Raw genomic sequence first — 18,994 nt, forward strand, 5'->3', positions numbered from 1 at the left:
ACGCCGGAAGCAGGGAGAGCCAGCCCCTACTCAGGCTGGTGCAGGTGCCATGCAGCCGGCTGTCCTCGAACCAGCTGAGCATGGAGAGCCTTCCCCAGTTCCTGCTCCTGCCCTGGCTGTGAGCTTGCTGAAGATGAGGCCTCAGACCAGGGAGTGCCATCCCCTGCTATGACTCCTTCTTGGTCTGTGGAGCCCACTGAAGACGGGGCCTTGAATCAGGGAGAGCCATACCCTGCTTCGGCTCCTGCCAGGGCCCTGGGGCAGGCTGAAGTTGTCGCCAGGGAGCAGGGAGAGCCAACCCCTGCTCCAGCTCCTGCTGGACCCCTGCAGTGGTCTCAGGCCCCAGCGTTGGCCCTGGGAGAGCTCCCTCTCCAATCCCCGTCATCCCCAGCTCCTGACCCATCCCTTCCACCTTCTCCCTCACAACAACCTCCCTTCCTCTCCCTGGTTACCCTCTATGTATGTTTAGCATTTTTTTATTTTCGTGTTTATGTCTTTGTTTGGTGTTTATATAAATTTTGAAATTAATTGATTTCTGTTTGAAGAACTCTGCGTTTTCTCCTTTTCAATTGTACAATTCCTGAGCGTTAAGTACAGTCACAACGCTCGGCCTTCATCACCACTGTCCAGTTCCTGAACATTCCCTCCACCACAAGGAAACCCTGTTCCAAAAACGCTCATCCCCCATTCCTCCCTCGCTCCCTGACAACCCCTATTCTGTGTTCTGGCAGGTTTTTGTAAATCTTTTCTGTATGTTTCCTATCAGTGGAATCATGCAATAAGTGGCCATCCTAGTCTGCTTCCATATTTTCAGAAGCACTGATCGAATTTTCATTTCTCTTTCTACTTGAATAGCATTTTTGCTAGCCTATAGGAGAGTCCCAATGGATTATGGAGTAGATGCTTAAAATGTAGCCCTTTTGGTAAACATGTGCATTAAGTCAGGCTACAGACCACTCTTCTAAGTGGGACACCAGAGCCCCAAGCCACACAGGAAATGCCTGGCTCTTCCCGTGGCCAAAACAAAAACAAGAAAAATGGAGAGAGCTGGAAAGACAAACCACAAACTGGAAAGCATTCCTCCTAAACCAAGATCAGAGAAAGGTGAAACCTCTCACTGCAACAAAAAACTCTTGAAAGTCATTGTTTTAAAAGGGACAGAGAGCAAACACATGCAATTCCCCGAGAGGCGAGACATAGGGACAGCATATGCCAGAGACGCTCGACCTCCCCCATGAGGACACGTGCAAACGTAAACACTGTGGAGACAGCATTGGTCACCACCAAACTGGAGGGTTCTGGTCTGGTGGCAACCAGCCCTGGCGAGAATTTGGGGAAGCAGAGGCCCCCGCAGATCCCTGGAGAGCAGGGGGAAAGGACACTGCTCTCTGGGAGAACAGCCTGCAGGACCCATCCAAGTTCCCCGGGATCCCACCTTTGCTGGCAGTGCGAATGCCAGGAGTGTGGCCCACAGGAAGTCTTGTACAGTGTGCGCGCAAGTGTGCACATGTGTGTGTGCACTTGTGGGTGTCAGGCAGGGAGGATTCCACGGCGTGTGCTCTTCCAGAGCCTGATCTGCCCAGGGTCGACACTGCCTGTCAGTCCTCTTCCTCTTGGTACTGTCTGTGGCGCAGCATCAGAGCTTTTGCAGTGCCCCAGCATGGAATACGGGCCGTCCCCAATTTTTCACTCTGAATCCTGCTGAAGGGAACATCTGCTTCCATGAAGCTCTATTTAGGACAGAATCCACGATGTTGAATTTATGCATCAAACTCTGTTCAGTTTGTAAGGTATTGGCCACAGTTTCCAACATCAGAGGCCTCTTTGAGCCTTGTTTGGGAAAGTAGGGGCACAGACACCCTGGGGCTGAGACCTCATGGACGGAGGGAGGAGCAGGAGCTGGGTGTGGGGGTGAGCAAGGTACCTGAGAGTGATCTCCCTGGTGGAAATTGTCCTTTCCTGCAGCCCCACACCTGGCCCCACCCAGGATGCAGGTGTCACGGGCTAGTTCTAGAGCTGGTGCTGCAGCTGGCTTTAGTCCAAAAGATTCCTCTGATCCCAGAACTGGCACCTGAGCTGAAGCTGGAGCTGGCTCAACCTCTGGGGTGGATGCACGAGCCGGTGTTGGAGTTGGCTCTAGCTCCATAGCTGGCACTGGCTCTAGCTCTGGAAGAGGTGTTCCACTCAATCTACCTTCAGACATAGTGTAGTCTGGCTGTGCGCGGGATATAGGTCTTGAGCTGGCTGTAACTCTGGCACTACAGCTCCTGCTGGAGCTCTTGCTGTTTTTGGCTCTGACTCTGGGGCTGGCTGTGGATCTAGTTCTGAATCTGACACTGAAGCTTGTGCTGACTCCTGAGGGGTGCTGGAGTGGCTTGAGCTGTGGATCTGCTACCAGAGCCCGATGCAGCTAGAGCGCTAGTGTTACAGCTGGTGCTAGAGTTAGTGATGGATCTAGCTGTGAAACAGGTGGTGGACTTGTTGCTGGTGTGATAGCTGGTGCTGGAGTTGGCTTTGTCTGTAGAGGCTCCTGGTTCTCATTCTGAAGCTGGCTTGATCTCTTAAGCTGGTGCTTGAGCTGGCTCTGGCTTTGGAGTTGGCACTGACTCTTGTTCTGGTCCTACATCTGGTTCTTGTGGTTTAGCTGTATTGCCCGTCCTAGCTCTAGCTTTGTAGCTGGGACTAAAACTGGTGGTGGAGCTGTTTGTAGCTCTGGCCCTGGAATTGGAATCAGGGCAGATTCTGGCACTGGGACATATACAGGCTGTGGCATAGCAGTTGAGCATAGAGCTGCCTCTGTCTCTATGAAATTGGTGTTAGAGCTGCTACCACAGCCTGCTCTAGCACTGATGTTGGGGCTAGAGCTGTTGCTGGAGCTGGTTCTTTCTCTGGAGCTGGCACTGGCTGTAAGTCTACTACTAGGAGCCAAGCCTGCTCCCACTCTGGAGCTGGGGCAAGAGCTGGCACTTGTGGGGGCTCTAGCTCTGAAGCTGGGTCTAGAACTGTTGATGAAGCAGCCTCTAGCTCTGTACTTAGTGCTGACTCTAGCTCTGGACTGGGTGCCAGGAATGGCTCTAATTCTGGAGCCAATGCTAGAGCTGGTGCTGGAGCTGGCTCTTCCTTGGAACCTTGAACTGGCTCGAAGCTGGATCAAGCTGGTTCTCACTCTAAAGGGAGCACTGGGACTATTCCCATGGCTGACCCAGGACGTGGGGGCAGAGCTTCCTCTATCTGTGGAGCGGTGCTATAGCTACTGTTCAAGCATGCTCTAGTTCATGGGAGAACACCAGCTCTGACCCAGCAACTAGCACTGGAGCTGAAGGTGGAGCTGGCTATATCTCAGGAGTTGATGTAAGTGTTGGATCTGGAGTTGGCTCCAGCTGTGGACCTGGCTCAAACCCCGGTGCTGAAGCTATTGGTAGAGCTCGTGTTGCAGGCACCTCTGGCTGTGGAGCTGGTGCTTCCTCTAATTCTGGAGCTAGTAATAGAACCGGCTCTAGCAGAGGATTGAGTGCTGAAACTGGTGCTCCAAGTGGCTGTGAGTCTGGAGCTTTGGTTGGAGCTGGCTCTGAAGACCACTGAAGTACTCGACCTTCTGCTGGAGCTCATGTGAAATTTGGCTCTGGTTTTGGACCTTGTGCTGGAGTAGGCTCCAGCTCTGGAGCTGGCACTGGGGCTTTCTCCAGCTTAGAATTGGGTGCTGGAGCTAGTTCTGGTGCTGAAACTAGCTCTAGAGAAGGCTCTCACGCTACAGCTACCTGGAGTCCTAGTGTGTTGCCAGAGCCGGTACTGGGGTAGGCTCCAGTTCAGTTCCTGTCATGATCTGTTCCTCTGGAATTTATGTTGGGTCTGATTCAAACTCTAGAGCTGGTGTTAGGGTTGGTGCTGGAGCTGACTCATAGGTTGATAATAGAGTTCCTCTCTCTCTGCAGTTGGTGACAGAGTCAGTGATGAAGCTGGTTCTAGCTTTGGAGCTGGTGCTAGAGCTAGTTCTGGAGCTGCTTGTAGTTCCAGGGCTTTGACATGAGCATCTCGTGTTGGAAGTAGTTCTAGCTGTGAGCTCATACTAGATTTGCTGATAGCGCTGGCACTAAATCTGGGAGTGGCACTGGAGCTCCAGCTCGGGAACTGCTGCAAGAGCTGGTGCTAGAGTTTGCTGTGTGTCTGCCTAGCTTTTCGGCTTGTGCCAGAACCGGCTCTAAGTCCAGATTTGGCACTAGAGCTGGTGCGAGATCTAGCACTCACGGTGTTGCTAGCTTTGGAGCTGGTGGTCATGCTGGTTCAGGAGCTGGCACTAGCTCTGGAGCTTGTTTCAGAGCTGGCGCTGGTGCTGCAAGAGGATAAAAGTTCACCAAGATGACTGCCTTTCCAGAACCACAAAACATCTTACTGCCTCCAGAGAAGCCCCAGCCCTAGAACCCCACTGCAGGAAACCTTCCAGGACTGTAGACTGTGTGTGTGTATCAAATACTATTCTGTTCTTCTCTTCCTTATCTTCTTAGCATGTAACATGACATGTAACAAAATAATTATCAATAATAGCTAACTTCACATAATAATATTCAAGTGGTTGAACAGCAAGGAAAAGAGTGAACTCACCCAAGGACTTTGCATCTGCCTTGGGGACAATATTTGTGTGTTTTGGGTTGTACGCAGGAGAGGTGGACCACGGCAGGAGGAAGAATGACCTTCTTCCTGTCTTTACTGGGAGATTAATACAGCTAAAGGAGATGTGAGTGGGTGCCACGTTGAGGGAGCGTGGGCTGTGATGGTCAGCCTGAGGTGTCAACCTGACCAGGCCACAGTGTGCAGCTGTTTAATCAAACTGGACATTTAGTCACATGTTGCCGTGAAGGCGTTTTGCCGACGAGGTTAACAGGTGCAATTAGTCAACTTTAAGGAAAGGAGATGACTGTCAACAGTGCGGGTGGGCCTCATCAGCTGAAGGCTTTCAGAGCAAAACCTGACGTTTCCCAAAGAAGAAAATCTGCCTCTAGACCACAGCATCTAGACACCAGAGGTGCTTCTAGTCTGCAAGCCTGGCCTGCAGACTTTGGACTCACCAGCCCACATGCTCACACAGGCCAGTATATTAAAGTCAGTCTCTCTCTCCACATGCCTATACACACATCTGTGTATGTGTGCACGTGCACGTGGGTGTGTATCCTGCTGCTTGTTTTCAGGAGAACCCTGTAAAATGCAACGCTGAAGTCCCTCTGTCCTTCCCTTTTCCACTTCAGAATCCCTGTCATTCGAGGGCCTTAGAAACTCAGCACCATAGGAAGTTTGAAGAAGAAGTGTCTGTCCACTCCAGACCTTGTACTGCATGTCGGGCGATCCCAGCACCACCGGGGAATTCTGAGAAAAGCCCGGCTGAGCCTTTCCTGGCTGAAGACACACAAAGGACCCCAAGGCACCTTACCTGCAACAGGCCAAAACGAGGAACAGAAAGCTCACCCTCCTGAGGGCCACCCGACAACATGGTCAGCACCCAGACTCCTGCAAGAGAAAAGCGATATATGAGGCCTCAGAAAATAAACCCAAAGCAGGATTTTCAGAATGCGGACTTCCACGCCAGAAAGTGATATCGACCCTGATATCAGTTTCCCCACATTAAACCCAGCATATATGGGGTTAAAACCAAAACACTCATGCCCTGCTTACTCTCTGGCTTCCTGGCTCCAGAATCTACTATCCTCCATGCAGACAGACACCATCAAGGACAAGCACCTGGATTATCTCCTCCCACAAAGAGATACAGGCTGGTGGGAAAGCTGCTGACCAGCAAGGTCATGAGCTCCCTCATCTCTGAAAGTAGTCTCAAGGCCAAAGACAGGCTGGTGGGAAAGCTCCGACCAGCAAGGCCATATGCTCCCCCTCCCCTACCCAAAACCCCAAATAAAAACCCTTCCTTTTAGCTTTGCGGGGAGTTTTGGGATTTGAGCATTAGCTGCCCTCTCTCCTTGCTCAGTGCTGTGCAAAAATAAAATTCCTACTTTCTTCCACCACACCCAGGTCAGAGATTGGCTTGCTGTGCAACGGGTGAGTGACCTCACTTCAGGTTCAGTAACAGAAGGGCTGTCAAGAATATGTCACCTTTCCTTTAACACCCTTCCTGGGGAAGTCAAGCTTTTGCCTATCTGTTGTGACCCTTTAGCACTCACAGTTGATACATGCTCCTTCCTGAACAGTCCTCTCCTTTCGTGCTAAATGTTTCCAATCTACAGTCAGTCAAGAGAAGAAAAATGATGGCCTGTACATGCCAGAGGGAGCCAGCGCCCTCGGAAATCATCATGAGCATGTGAATTTCTGCCATCACTTGTGTGGAGCGGCGGCTGCCCCCAGCTACACAGCAGCCAGGGCAAGGATAACTGGGGTAAGAGGTCTAGACAACTCCTTCGACAGCTTTCAGCAAAGATTTGCTGCGTGGATTCTGATTTGCTTCCAGAGAGGTCTGTGTGTTTGTGTGAGGGAGAGAGATAGAGGAATAGGGCAGGGAAGACGATTTCATGGTTTGAAAGCTGCTGGGAAAGCTGATTCCCACTAAGTGCAGAAAAGCCATTGGACAAAATCCAACGCCCTTTGTGATAAAAACACTCAGGACACTAGAAACTCAAGGCAACTCCCTGACACTGGGAAAGGGCATCTGTGAACAAGACAGAGCTCACAGACATCGTACTTCATGGGGAGAGACTGGAAGCCTTGTCCCTGACCTCAGGACAAGGTGAGCAAGGGCCACTCCCATCAATTCTATTTTACATTTACCAGAGGCTTTAGCCATGTCACATAGGCAAGAAAATGAAATAAAAGGCATCCAGATTGGACGGAGTGAAGTAAAACTCTCTCTATTTGCAAATGACATGACCATGTATACAGGAAATCAGAGAAAACACGGAAAAAGTTTTGGACCGAATAAACGACTTTAGCAAGATGGCAGGATACAAGATCAGAAAAACAAAACAAAACAACCACCTATCTATGGAACTACAAGTTGGTGCAGCCACCATGGAAAATAGGATGGAGTTTCCTCTAAAGATTAAAAATAGAACCACCATACGATCCAGTAATTCCACTTCTGGGTATTTACCCAAAGCAAACAGAAACACTCCTGCAGAGATGTCTGCCCCCCATGTTCACTGCAGCATGATTCACAGGAGCCCAGACACAGAAGCAACCCACATGTCTGAGCTATAGATGCAGAGAACAGGTTGTCAGCTGCCAGGGGGAAGGGGTGGTGGGTGGGCAAAGGGGGAAAGGAGTCAAAAGATACAAATTCCCTGTTCTAAAATGAAGAAGTCCTGAGGACCTAATGTGTATCATGGTGACTAGAGTTAGCAATAATATATTATCTATTGGAAAGTTGCTAAGAGAGTCGATGTTAAAAATTCTCAAGACACAAAAAAAATTTTGTAACTATATGAGGTTGAAACAGCACAGAAAACATTGTCCATCTTAAACTAGTTTTTCTCCGTTAACACAGGTTGTTGATTAATCAATCCTGGTGCTCAACAGCAGAGACAGCACTGTGCACGTGCCAGGCAGGAACCCACGGCTCCAGGTGGTCCCCGGAGACAAGAATCATCAGAAACGCTGCCACCGGAAGCAAGCAGTCCTTCAATAAGGACAATCTGGATTCCAGCAGCCCAAGTAGCTTGACTACCGATTGTAGGCTAGCCAGACAGCCCACATGGGCCCAGCAACTGCTTAGGGGTCCACAAGTGCTGAAATGTCACCCCAAATCTGCATCGGGGAGACAGATTGGAGAGATTTGCTTCCTGTCACCTTGTGGGCTGACCTTGCAATAAAGCTCTTATTTTCTCAAAAGCCAGGACCGTAGTCCTGGCTTCTATGCGCATCAGGCAGCAAGCCCTTATTCAGTAACAAGGCGATGGACTCAAACTAGACTCACGGCGGTAAGATTTGGGAATATACACATATATGGAATCATTATATTTTACACCTGAAACTAATATAATATCTCAATTAAAAAGTCAATTGTATTTCTCTACGTTAGCAATGAAAAACTGACAATGAAAGCAAGAAAATAGGTTAATTTACAATAGCATCCAAAACGATAAAATACTTAGTAATATATCTAGCTTAAGAAGTAGAAGACTTGTACAACAAAGGCTCCAAAACATATTTGAAAGCAATTAAAAAGGGCCAAAACACATGAAAAGACTGCCCATATTCATGGATCAGAAGACCTTATACTATGAAGATGGCAATACTGAACGGAGAGAACTGCACAGTCAATGCAATCTCAAGCAAAATCTCAGCAGCCTCTTTTGCAGTAACTGACAAGCCAATGCTGAAATTCACAGAGAAATGCAAGGGAGCCAGAGGAGCCAAAGCAACCTCGAAGAAGAACAGCATGGAGGGCTCACACTTCCCGACTTTAAAACTCATTGTGAAGCTGCAATAATGAAGACGGTGTGGTACCCACAGAACAAGAGACACACAGATAATGGAACAGAACTGAAAGCCCAGAAATAAATGTGCATGTTTAGAGTCAGTTGAGTTTTGATGAGAGACGAGACAGTTCAAAAGGGAAAGAATAGTTTTTCAACAAATGGGATGGAGACAACTGGATATTTACATGCACAGGAGGAAGTCGGACTCCTTCCTCAGAGCACTTCCAGAGATGGCCTCACAGAGATCCAACACCACATAGGAGGCAGAACTACACTACTCCTACAGGAAAACACATGGGATCACAACTTCCGACCTGGAGTTAGGCAATCGTTTCCCAGGGATGACACCAAAAGCACTAGCATAAAAAATAAAAGAAAGAAATTGCACCTCAGCAAAATTCAAAATACGTGTGTCTCAAACCAGAGTATCAAGAAGGCGAGAAGACAACCTGCCGAATGGGACAACACGCCAGCGAATCACAAGTATAATAAGAGACCTGCATGTAGAAAACATATTGAACACTTAAAAGTCAGTAATAAAGAAACTAATAACTCAACTTAAAAATGGGGAAAGGAGCTAAACAGACATTTCTCCAAAGAAGATATGCAAGAGGACAAAAAGCACAGGCAAAATGCTCAACATCCTTATTCAGAAGGGAAAAGCAAATCAAAGCCACAATCAAGATATCACCACCCAGCCACTAGGATGGTGGTAATTTAAAAGTAGATAGTAAGAAATGTCGACAAGGATGAGCAGAAATTGGAATCCTCATACATTGCTGGCAGAAATAAAACATGGCGCAACCCTTTGGAAAACAGCCCCACAGCTCTTCAAAATTGAGTTGTAGTTTCCATACGATGCTGCAGTTCCACTCCCAGGTGTGTACCCAAGAGAAATGGAAACATATGAAAAGTTTGAACATGAATGTTCATAGCACCAGGATTCACAAGAGCCAAAAGGTGGAAACAACCCAAATGTCCCTCCACTGGTGACTGGATAAACAAAACATTTTATATCTAGACAACAGAAAATTATTTGGCAGAAAACAGAATCAATTACTGATATGTGTTATAAATGCGGATGAACTTTGAAACCATCCTATATTAAAGGAGCCATCAAAAGACACATATTTTATGATCCCGTGTCTATGAAATGTCCGAGATAGACAGAGAGAGAGAAAGAGTAGATGAGTGGTTGCCTAGGGCCATGGGGATGGGGGAATGGAGAGTGACTTCTCATGGGTACAGGGTCTCATTTCGAGGGGATGAACATGTTCTACTATTGTGCTGATGGTTGCACAACTCTGTGAATATCCCACAAACCACTGACTTGTACACTGAAAATGGGTGGATTACATGGCATGGCAGTTATATGTCAACAAATCTGTTTTAAAAAAGAAAAAGAAGAGTAATTTTCTCTTAACTTTGGGATGTGCCTTTGTCCCATGATAAGTAGGACGAGGCACTGGCTACAGCCGAGTCCCAACCAATCCAAAGGATGTGGGTCACAGCCCCACAAAGCCCACCCCCAGGGAAAAGGGCAAGACATCCTCTGAAGGAAAGGATGGGGGATGCTGACCACAGGAAGAGGGGTGCAGACTTGCTCCAGCCAGCAGCATGGGCAGCAGCAGCCCTAACCCGACCCTTCACACTAAAGAAATTTTGCCTTGAATTTATGCCTCGATCTTCCCAAGGGAAAGCAGGTGCACCTTAAGGCATCACTCTCAGCAAGAGGGTAGCTGGCAGAGGACAGAGTGGAAATTTTATCTTTTGATTTTCAAAGCAGCTGTTCCATGTGGGAAACACATCCAAAGGGAGAAAACGTGAGTGCGTATGCTGTAACATTCTCTCTAATTCGATCAGACCAAGACACGGAGGTTTCCTTAGAAACTTGACCAGAACAGAGCTGGAGACGGGATTTTAAACAACAGGACTTGGAACTAGTGAACATGATTGACTCATTGGTGTGATATTCAAGGACCCACCAGGGAGAACACAGATCCTGCTGAAAGATGAATGAAAGTGCCCAGGGCATCAATGAACTCTGGTGAGAAGGAAGGAGCAGGACCTGTGCAGTGAGCACGGAAATGGGAACTTTCCATGACACACAGGCTGTGAGCGAGTTTCACTGGAACCACTTAGCTGAGAGCTCGGCCTCTCTCGTCTGTCTGTTTACCAGTTTAGACCCTCAAGGGGAAAAAACTATTTGTGTCCCCTGTTTCCTGGCTTCAGGAACATTTGCTAACTTAAGGCATCAGCTGTCAGAGCTGCAGGAACTTCTGGAAACCACTTAGGCCCTCCAGCCGAGCCCGATGTTACAGATGAGGAAACTGAGATGGAGGGAGGCTCCAAGGACACACTGGGAGTGTCTCTGACAGCTGGTCCAGAGCCAGTCTCCCTGGTGAGACATGAAAATCTCTGCTCCCTGTGCCAGGAGTGGGCTGATCGTTAGAACAAGACATTTTCGAAGAAAGCTGCCTGTTTACCATCAAGTGACCCCCAAACAAAACTTGAAAGATACCAGTAATTGTTCACATCATTTTAAAGAAACAAAGGGTGGTGCTTTCTTTTTTCCAAAGGGTAAAATATAGGATCATTTTCGTTGTTTCCCCAATGCAGAAATGAAACAGTCTACTGGACAGGAGACAACTCTAGGGCGAGTTGCCATTTTCAGTTTATCCCCACAGACGTTTGAACCCAATGGCTCAAGTCCTGACCCCTTTCTCCCTATAGTCCCTCACAGTAAACGCATCAACTCATCATAAATGAGCCGAAACACATTTGTCTCCTTGGCCAGGTAGCATCAACCTTCAGGACAGGTGTGCTCCTGCCACCAGGTTCCCATCCCTCCAAACAGGGCCTGGCACAGGGGTGGCAGCATGGTGCCGCCTTTGGTGGCAGGCAGCAGCTCTCTCACCTGTGGGCTCACCAGGCCAGGGCCGTGTCCTTCACCGAGGTGATGGAAGTCTCCTGCTGTCCCCGCAGACGCGAACGAGCAGCCCTTGGTGACAAAGGACCGGGACAAGGAGCAAAGGGCCCCGTTCCCTGCGTCTGGCCCAGAGGGCGAACCACAGGCGGGTCTCCGGGCTCAGAGGCCTTCTCTGCGGCTCCGGAGCCTCTTCTGCCGGCCTCTGGGCGCCGGCTGCCCCCAGACACGGGGCCGAGGCTTCTGAGGGGACAGGGCCCCACTCTCTGCCCCTCGCGCCGTGCCCACGGCCCGGCCCACCGGGACCCAGGACCTCTCTGCACACCCCACCCAACTAGGCCACGGAGCAGACAGTGGGGCCGGAACCCTCAGGAACGGCCCTGTGGGTGCCGTTGGCGGTGCGCGAGCCCGAGGAGGGCGGTCACGGGCATGCGCTTACCTTGGCCGGGTGCGCGCTGGGCCAGGAAAGGAGCCCGGCTGACCCCCGGGGCCGCCCGCGTCCTCTGCTGGAGGGAGGCCCTGCGGCTCTGAGCGCGTCCCCATCACACCCCGCGGGGAGAGACCGGCCATTGCCACAGCAAGCTGGCCTGCTGCAGCCCCACGACCCGCCCCTCAGGGGATGGTGGGGAAACAGAGGCCAGGGGAGGCAGGGACTGGCCCGGCCCATGAGCCTGGCAGAGGCCAGAGGAGAAGAAATACAGGCTCCTCCCCTTTGCATCCCGGCGTATGTGTCTCCATTCACTGGTTTATGGTTTATTCCTCCACTCATTCACTCATGCCCTCACTCACTCACTCACTCATTCTTCCAGATATTCAGTCATTCATGGCTCACTCACTCATTCAATCATACATCATTCATTCACACATTCACTCATGCCTTCACTCACTCATTTATCCAGTCATTCATTCATTCATGCCTTCACTCATCATCCATTCATTCGTTCAGGTAGGAATTCATTCTTTTAATCATTCAGCCAGTAGCCTCTAGTCCCCGCTTGTGTGCCCAGCACTGTAACTTCACCAGGGAGCAAAACCCAATATGGTTCCTGCCCACGCGGAGCTCAGGTTTTTTGTGTGACACGAAGAAAACATCCGAGAAATCCCATGCTGGGCGCTCGCATCTTGGGTGACCCTTGATCCCATGTACAGGACAAGAGCCCATTACCACGTTTCCTACAGGCTGCAGGCAAAGGCGGGCCCTGAGGGCAGCCATGGCTCAGGGAGGCCTGAGGGAGATGCCCCATGGGGGCTGAGGGTCTCTGGGCTCAGGGTGAGGAGGCAGGTGGCGCAGGGAGGGAAACGGGGCTCCTGGGCCAGGCTGCTGAGAGGCGGGGTGAGTGGCCACCTGGAGCCGCCACGTGGACTCTGAGCTTGTGTCTTTGCCTCTGTGCCTCTCCCTGGTGAGAAAAGCTCAAACCGTCTACAGCACCCAAGGAGAGGAGAGACAGGGACAGCGGGAGCCCTGGCCACCACTTCCCCTCACCCCAGTTAGAGAAATCTGCTCTGGCTCCACCATCGGCCTGGGCTCCCCTGGTTCCCACGAACCCCCTTCTCCCTCAGCCCCAGTCCTCACCCACAGAGAGTTTGGCAGGGCCAGCTCTGCACCTCCTTCCTCCACGGGGGTCTCTGAAGTCCCCCAAGACGTGCTGCCCATGCCACCGCCCTCAGCCTAGGCACTCATCCGAGCTGGAGAGGTGTGCACACCTCAACTCTCAAGTGTCAGGGGTCCAGAGTCCCACAAGCACCAGCAGGCTCCCCTCCCACCCTCTGCAGGCCACAGGCCCCTGGTGGAAGAGAGGGAGCCAGGGAACTCACAGATGCCCACTGTGGCCTCCCCACTGGGCAGCATGGCCTCGGGGACCAGTGTGGTGTCCAGAAGAAGATGCAGGGTCTGGTGGGGCTCGGCCCCTCTGAGGTGACAGAGGAGGCCATGGAGGTCAGCAGAGAAGGCTCTGGGGAGACAGGAAAGTCATGGCCCCCACCCCAAGCTGAGGTCACCATTTGCTGATCACCAAAGAGGATCCTGCCCACCCACCACTGGCCCCTCCTGGCAGCATCTCCCAGGCTGACCTTTAGGACCGCATGGCCACCCTGGGCCACCTTTCTGGATGTGGAGACACTGGGTCTGGATGTGGGGACATGTAGGGCCCTTCCCAGCCCCAGCTAAGAGAGGGGACCTTGGGGAGCTCGCAGATGAGAGCAGAGCACTCCAGCCCCGGGACTGAGGAAGTTTTGATGCCACTCTGTGAGTGGACACTGGGCAGAGGTTGGAAGGAAACACACCAATATATCTGTGCCCACTGTAAGCCGGGCAGGGGGCAGCCGGGCACCACTGTCACAGTCACGGGTTGGCTTAGTGAGCGGAGCTTGGGACAGGATTATGGGGACTCCCAGCAGGGGGAAGACATGGGCTTTGGCTTTTCAGCTTTCCTCGACGCTATGCTGAGCGAGGGGCCGGAGCCCTCCCTCCATCCAGAGAGGCTGCCTGGGAGGGGAGCCCAGCAGGGTTGTGGCCAGCGTCAGCCCCACAGAGGGCAGGCTGGGGAAGAGTGGCCGGGGCTGTCCTGAGGGCAGTGGAGCCCTGGTGGAGCCGGACACCCTTTCCTACGTCTCAGAGGTCAGCTAGCTTTTTGCTTTGTTTTGTTCTCAAACTAGAGGCAGCAAAAGGACAAGCTTAATTGTCTCTCATCCCCTTTCCATACCTTCAGCATCCATATCCACACCCTCCTAGGAAGCCTGCTCTCTTGGAAGGAAAGGTGGGGGCTGGGGGCTGAGGCAGCCTCTGTCCTTGAGGCTGATGCACCAGGAGTGGCCTGGAGAGGAGGCAGAAGCCTGTGGCCTGGCCCCTGGCATCTGTTGGCTGCCTGGTGGTGAGGGAGTTTGTGGCTCTCAGTTCAAGGAGGGGGAGGCTATGAAAGTCAGAGGTAGAGGGCGGCCACTGCCCTGCAGTCAGAACAGTGCTGTGGGCATGGCCACTCATGTGTTTATACATACACACGGAAGCGTGAGCGTGTGCTGTGCCCTCCACATTAGTGTGTGTGTGAGTACATGCGTGGAGAGCCCAAATCTGAGCTCATTCAGTATGTTGAGGCCTCGGCAGCGTTCTCAGCTGTGGGGCACATGTGGAGGTGATGGGGAGGGCGGTCCTCGCAGGCAGCACTTCCCCACCCTACTTGACTTTGGAACCCTGCTCTGTGAAGGGGGCAGAGGTGTCCCCAGCTGGGGTCTGCTGTGCTCTCCAGAGGACTGGCAGTCCATGCAGCCCACCCACATGGCTTGACATGCTGAGCTGGCTCTTCAGAAGCATCCAGTCCTGAGGACACTGTTCACAAGGAGAGGTTTTGGGTGCTGGTGCCCCCTCTCATGCCTGACGAGGGTCCAGCAAAGTTGGAGATTGCCCCCTGGCCGTGGGTGATGAAAAACAGGCCAAATTCAGGTCCCAAGTGACAGGCCAAGCCCAATGTGTTTTCATGTCAACTGCCTCAGTTTACCTAGTCAGAAAATGGTCCAGAAAACACCGAGCACGGGTGGCTCCAAAACCGGGGGAAAGATGGGCTAACCACAGAATCGCCTTCCTCTCCCTCTGTGCAAAACTCACTTCTGCTATCCTGAGATGGGAGTCAGTGGATGCTGGATGCACAGTGGGGCTCTCAGAGGCTTCTGCCCTGCCCAGGGCCTTGTCTTGGTGGTCTGGCCCTCACCTGGCATGCCCCGTGTCACCAGCAGTAGCAGTGGCACTCACACCTGTCCTAACGTCTGGACAGGGGAGAAGTGGGCAGCCTTCCATCTTGGAAGGGCCCTCATGCTTTCTTTCTTTCTCAAAGAAACACAAAACCCTCGAGATTCGTGTAGCGTATGACAGACTGAAGAAAGCACCTAATGACCCCCAAAAAAGACAGTACATTTTGCACTGCGTAAAGTGTTAATCAAGATGGAGAAAAAGTCACGTTGGCCGAGGGCTGCCTGATGTTGTGCTGATCCTGGGCCACATCTCAGCTCTAACCTTCTCCAGTCCAGGGTGGGGGGAACACGGGCCTGGGGCTGGGAGGAAGGCTGAAGAAGCCTTTCAGTGTGGCACCCAGCATCCGAGAGGGGACACATCCCCAGAACGAGAGGAGCTGTGTCAGTTACCTGAGGCTGCATAACAAGTTCCACCAAACTTAACAGCTTAAAATGATTATTCACGTGTCACGGTTTCTGTGGGTTCAGAATCCATGAGCAGTGGGAGGAGATCTGGCTCAGAGGCCCTCACGAGGCTGCAGGCATCTGAAGTCTGGGCTGGGACCAGAGGATCTCCTTCCAAGGTGGTCTCTCCAAAGGGCTGGCAAGTTGGAACTGGCTGTTGGCAGGAAATCTGTTCCTCTCCACGGAGGTCTCCCCATGTGGCTGTTGGGTGTCCTCAGATTATGGTGCCTGGCTCCCTCCAGAGCAAGGGACAATGTGGGAACCAAAAGGACATTTTACTCCCCTAACCTCAGAATTCAGGCAGCATCACATTCACCACACTCCAGCATCGTACCGCCCAGCTCTGGTTGGACATGGGAGACCACACAAGGGTGTGAAACCAAAAGTCAAGGTAATCGGGGGCCATCTGTCAGACTGACTCCTATGCCCACCATTCCTCCCAAACCTCTGGCGGAGGCGGGCCTGGGAGTCAGGGGCCTGTGGAACAGGACAGGGCCTTGCTGGTGGCAGGGGGAGGATGAGGATCTGGATCCCTCACCACGGGGCCTCTTTCCCTGTCCTGGAGCCCTGCTGTGGACGTCACAGCCTCAGGAAGGTTCCTTGGTGGTAGAAGGCCAGGAGCTGATGCCTCCAGATGAGATGCCCTGGGCACAGGAGGGAGGCCCCCATGCCCAGGGTCCCGCCCACAAGTGCTCTGGCTTTTGGCACCTGCCATTTGGCGGGTGGACACTAGGGCTGCGCAGGCAGGACAGTGGTCCTGGACCTTGGACACCCTTCACTGCCCCTCTCTGATGTTCTCTGTGGAGGGCAGGTGTGAGCAGGGCAGGCTGAAGACCCGGGTCTGCACATTCCCACCAACCTCCATCCCCACCCCCCGCACCCCTGCCTGCAGGAAAAGAGGCCCTGGAGGTAGAAGGGAGTGACAGTGGGGGCTGAGGCTCTCTCTCACCACCCTGAGCCCAAGAAACTTCTGGGTGCTGTGAATGCTTTTCTTTTTGGGGTCTGCACACTAAACACCCCCTCAGTCCTTCAGATACCACATTGGAGCCAGGATGTCCACGGGGACTCTTGATGGTCCCCCAATTCTCAAAACGGTTACAAGGCCTCCAGGTCCTGACCTCTCTTTCCCACCACTCACTGACAGTCACAGTCACTCGGGCGGTGCTGGGCCTTGCACCAGGTGCTAGGGACCCAGATGAACCTGCCATGGTGCCTGCCTCTGAGTTGCTCTGGAAGGTGTGAAGACACAGAAAGGAGCTATCCCAGGGAGTGCAGTGCCAGGCTAGACCACAAGGGGATGCTGCTCCAAGGGGAGGGAATGACCACTGTCTGGGAGTAGGGGGCCCACCAAGAAGCCAGGACACTAGGGTTGAGCTTGGTAAGATGGGGACCAAGCAGAGGGAAGAGCAAAGGCACAGAGGGCCAGAGGGAAGCTTGGCTGGAATGGAGAAGTGGGCTGGGGGAGGGAGGAGAGGATGGGGCAGGTCGCGGATGAGGCTGAAAGGCAAGGTGGGTGCTGAGGCTGGCCAGGGCCCTCACCCTCCTACAGGCATGGGGAGCCACTGAGGACCTTCGCACAGGGGACCAAGCTTAGCATCTGAATGGCGGGTGTGGATTCTGAACAGGGCTGCAAGAAGGAGGAAGGGGGACAGGCAGTGCAGGGATCCTGGCCTCACTTCTCAGGAGAGCTGCCCATGGCTGGTCAAGCATCTTCCCAGTGCCAAGCCGGGATGGCAGGGACAGTGGTGGATGTGGGGGACTGGTGGGTATCTAGCCAGGCCTGAGAGCAATGACCATGCCCCTCCTCCAACAGGGGTCTGATCCAAATTTGTATTTTGATGTTGTCGGTTTGATTAATCTTAACTATTACAGCTTTGGCTTTCTGAGTCTTGTTTGGGAAGACAGCCTATTCTCCATGCTAGAAAGATGTCCTATAATGTCGGTGACCACTTCATCTAATCCTTTTATTCTTTCTATTTAGATTTGGAGAGGACTTTTAGGAGTGGTAGGAGAACAGATGGTATATTGATTGATATCTTGCCAAACAAATATCTGATTCCCTCCAATAATTTATTAGTTATTAAGAGACATTATGGGCGGGCCCGTGGCTGAGTGGTTGGGTTCACACGCTCCACTTCGGGGGCCCAGGGTTTCGCTGGTTCGGATCCTCAGCGCGGACATGGCACCACTCATCGGGCCACACTGAGGTGGGTCCCACATGCCACAACTGGGAGCACCTACAACTAAAATATGCAGCTGTCTACTGGGGGGCTTTGGGGAGAAAAAGGAAAAATAAAATCTTTAAAGTCACAAGCTGCTTAAAAGAAAAAGAGAGAGACAATATTAAGAGCTCCAGTGCTTGGTAATTCAACTACCAATAGACCATGTGTTCCGCGGACTGTAAAACGACCTAGGATTCAGCAAGGTGGTGTCACCTGTGACCTTGGGGGAACAGCTGCAGTGGCGGGGTGGAGGGCCACCAGAACAGGTTCAAGAGAGAATGAGACAAAGTAGAGAGCGTGTGTACACACAGGTCTTCTGGAGGGCAATCAGTTGTTCTTCTCAACCGATCAGAAAATGTGTGTTTGCACATTTTTAACAAATGGCTGGAAGACCGCCAACCTTCCTGGAGAAGATTTGAAAGGAGACTCGGGAACCGCTTCTGGGTTTAAGTTGTGAAGTAGGAGGGCTTTATGGTCTCCGTTGTTTGGGCAACCAAAGAGAATCAATTCTTATCATTCACTGATTTTGAATTTGTGAATTCACCTGCTCACTAAACTTTTTGGGTCAATCCAAACCCAATAGTCCCCGTGCTTTCCCTGGGAACTCCTGGGCATGCACAGAGCGGTACAAACTTGGAGTTCCCCGAGGCGCACGTCCCACCTGAGGTGGGACAAGGCGACACTTTGATTTCAGCTCTCATGTCAATGAGTGTGCTTTTCCTGATGAAGTTAAGGCTACGTTTTTCCCCTTCTCTGCTTTTTCTTGGTGATTTGCTCTTGACAATGGCCTTCAAACATCGTGCTGAAGGGCTGTCTAGTGTTCCTAAGCACAGGAAGCCGGTGACGGGCCTTTCATGGGACAGGCTTGTGGTAGATGAGCTTCCTTCAGGCCTGAGTCATAGAGGGTGCTGTTGGCTGGGAGCTCAACTCATGAGTCAATAGCCTGTAGGAAATCAGGGGTCTTTACAGAGACACACAGAAAACAAGGTTGTGCATTGACAGGTTCACAGACGTGTCATGACCAGAGGCTGCAGAGACCTGACCTGGCCCTTCCCCCAGGAGCACTGGTTCAGTCTTGCTCCTGTGGGGTCAGCCAAGAATTTATAGAACATAACTCTTCCCAATAAGGAGAATCCACCATAACACAATGGAGATACTTTCAAACCTCTTTTAAAAATTATATCCAAAGAGCAGGGAATTTCTCACCAATTGTTGGATTGTTATCTTTCTTTTGAAAGGACAGAATT

The sequence above is a fragment of the Equus asinus genome, unplaced genomic scaffold, assembly GCF_041296235.1.
Source record: "Equus asinus isolate D_3611 breed Donkey unplaced genomic scaffold, EquAss-T2T_v2 contig_197, whole genome shotgun sequence".
In the NCBI taxonomy this organism is placed as follows: Eukaryota; Metazoa; Chordata; class Mammalia; order Perissodactyla; family Equidae; genus Equus; species Equus asinus.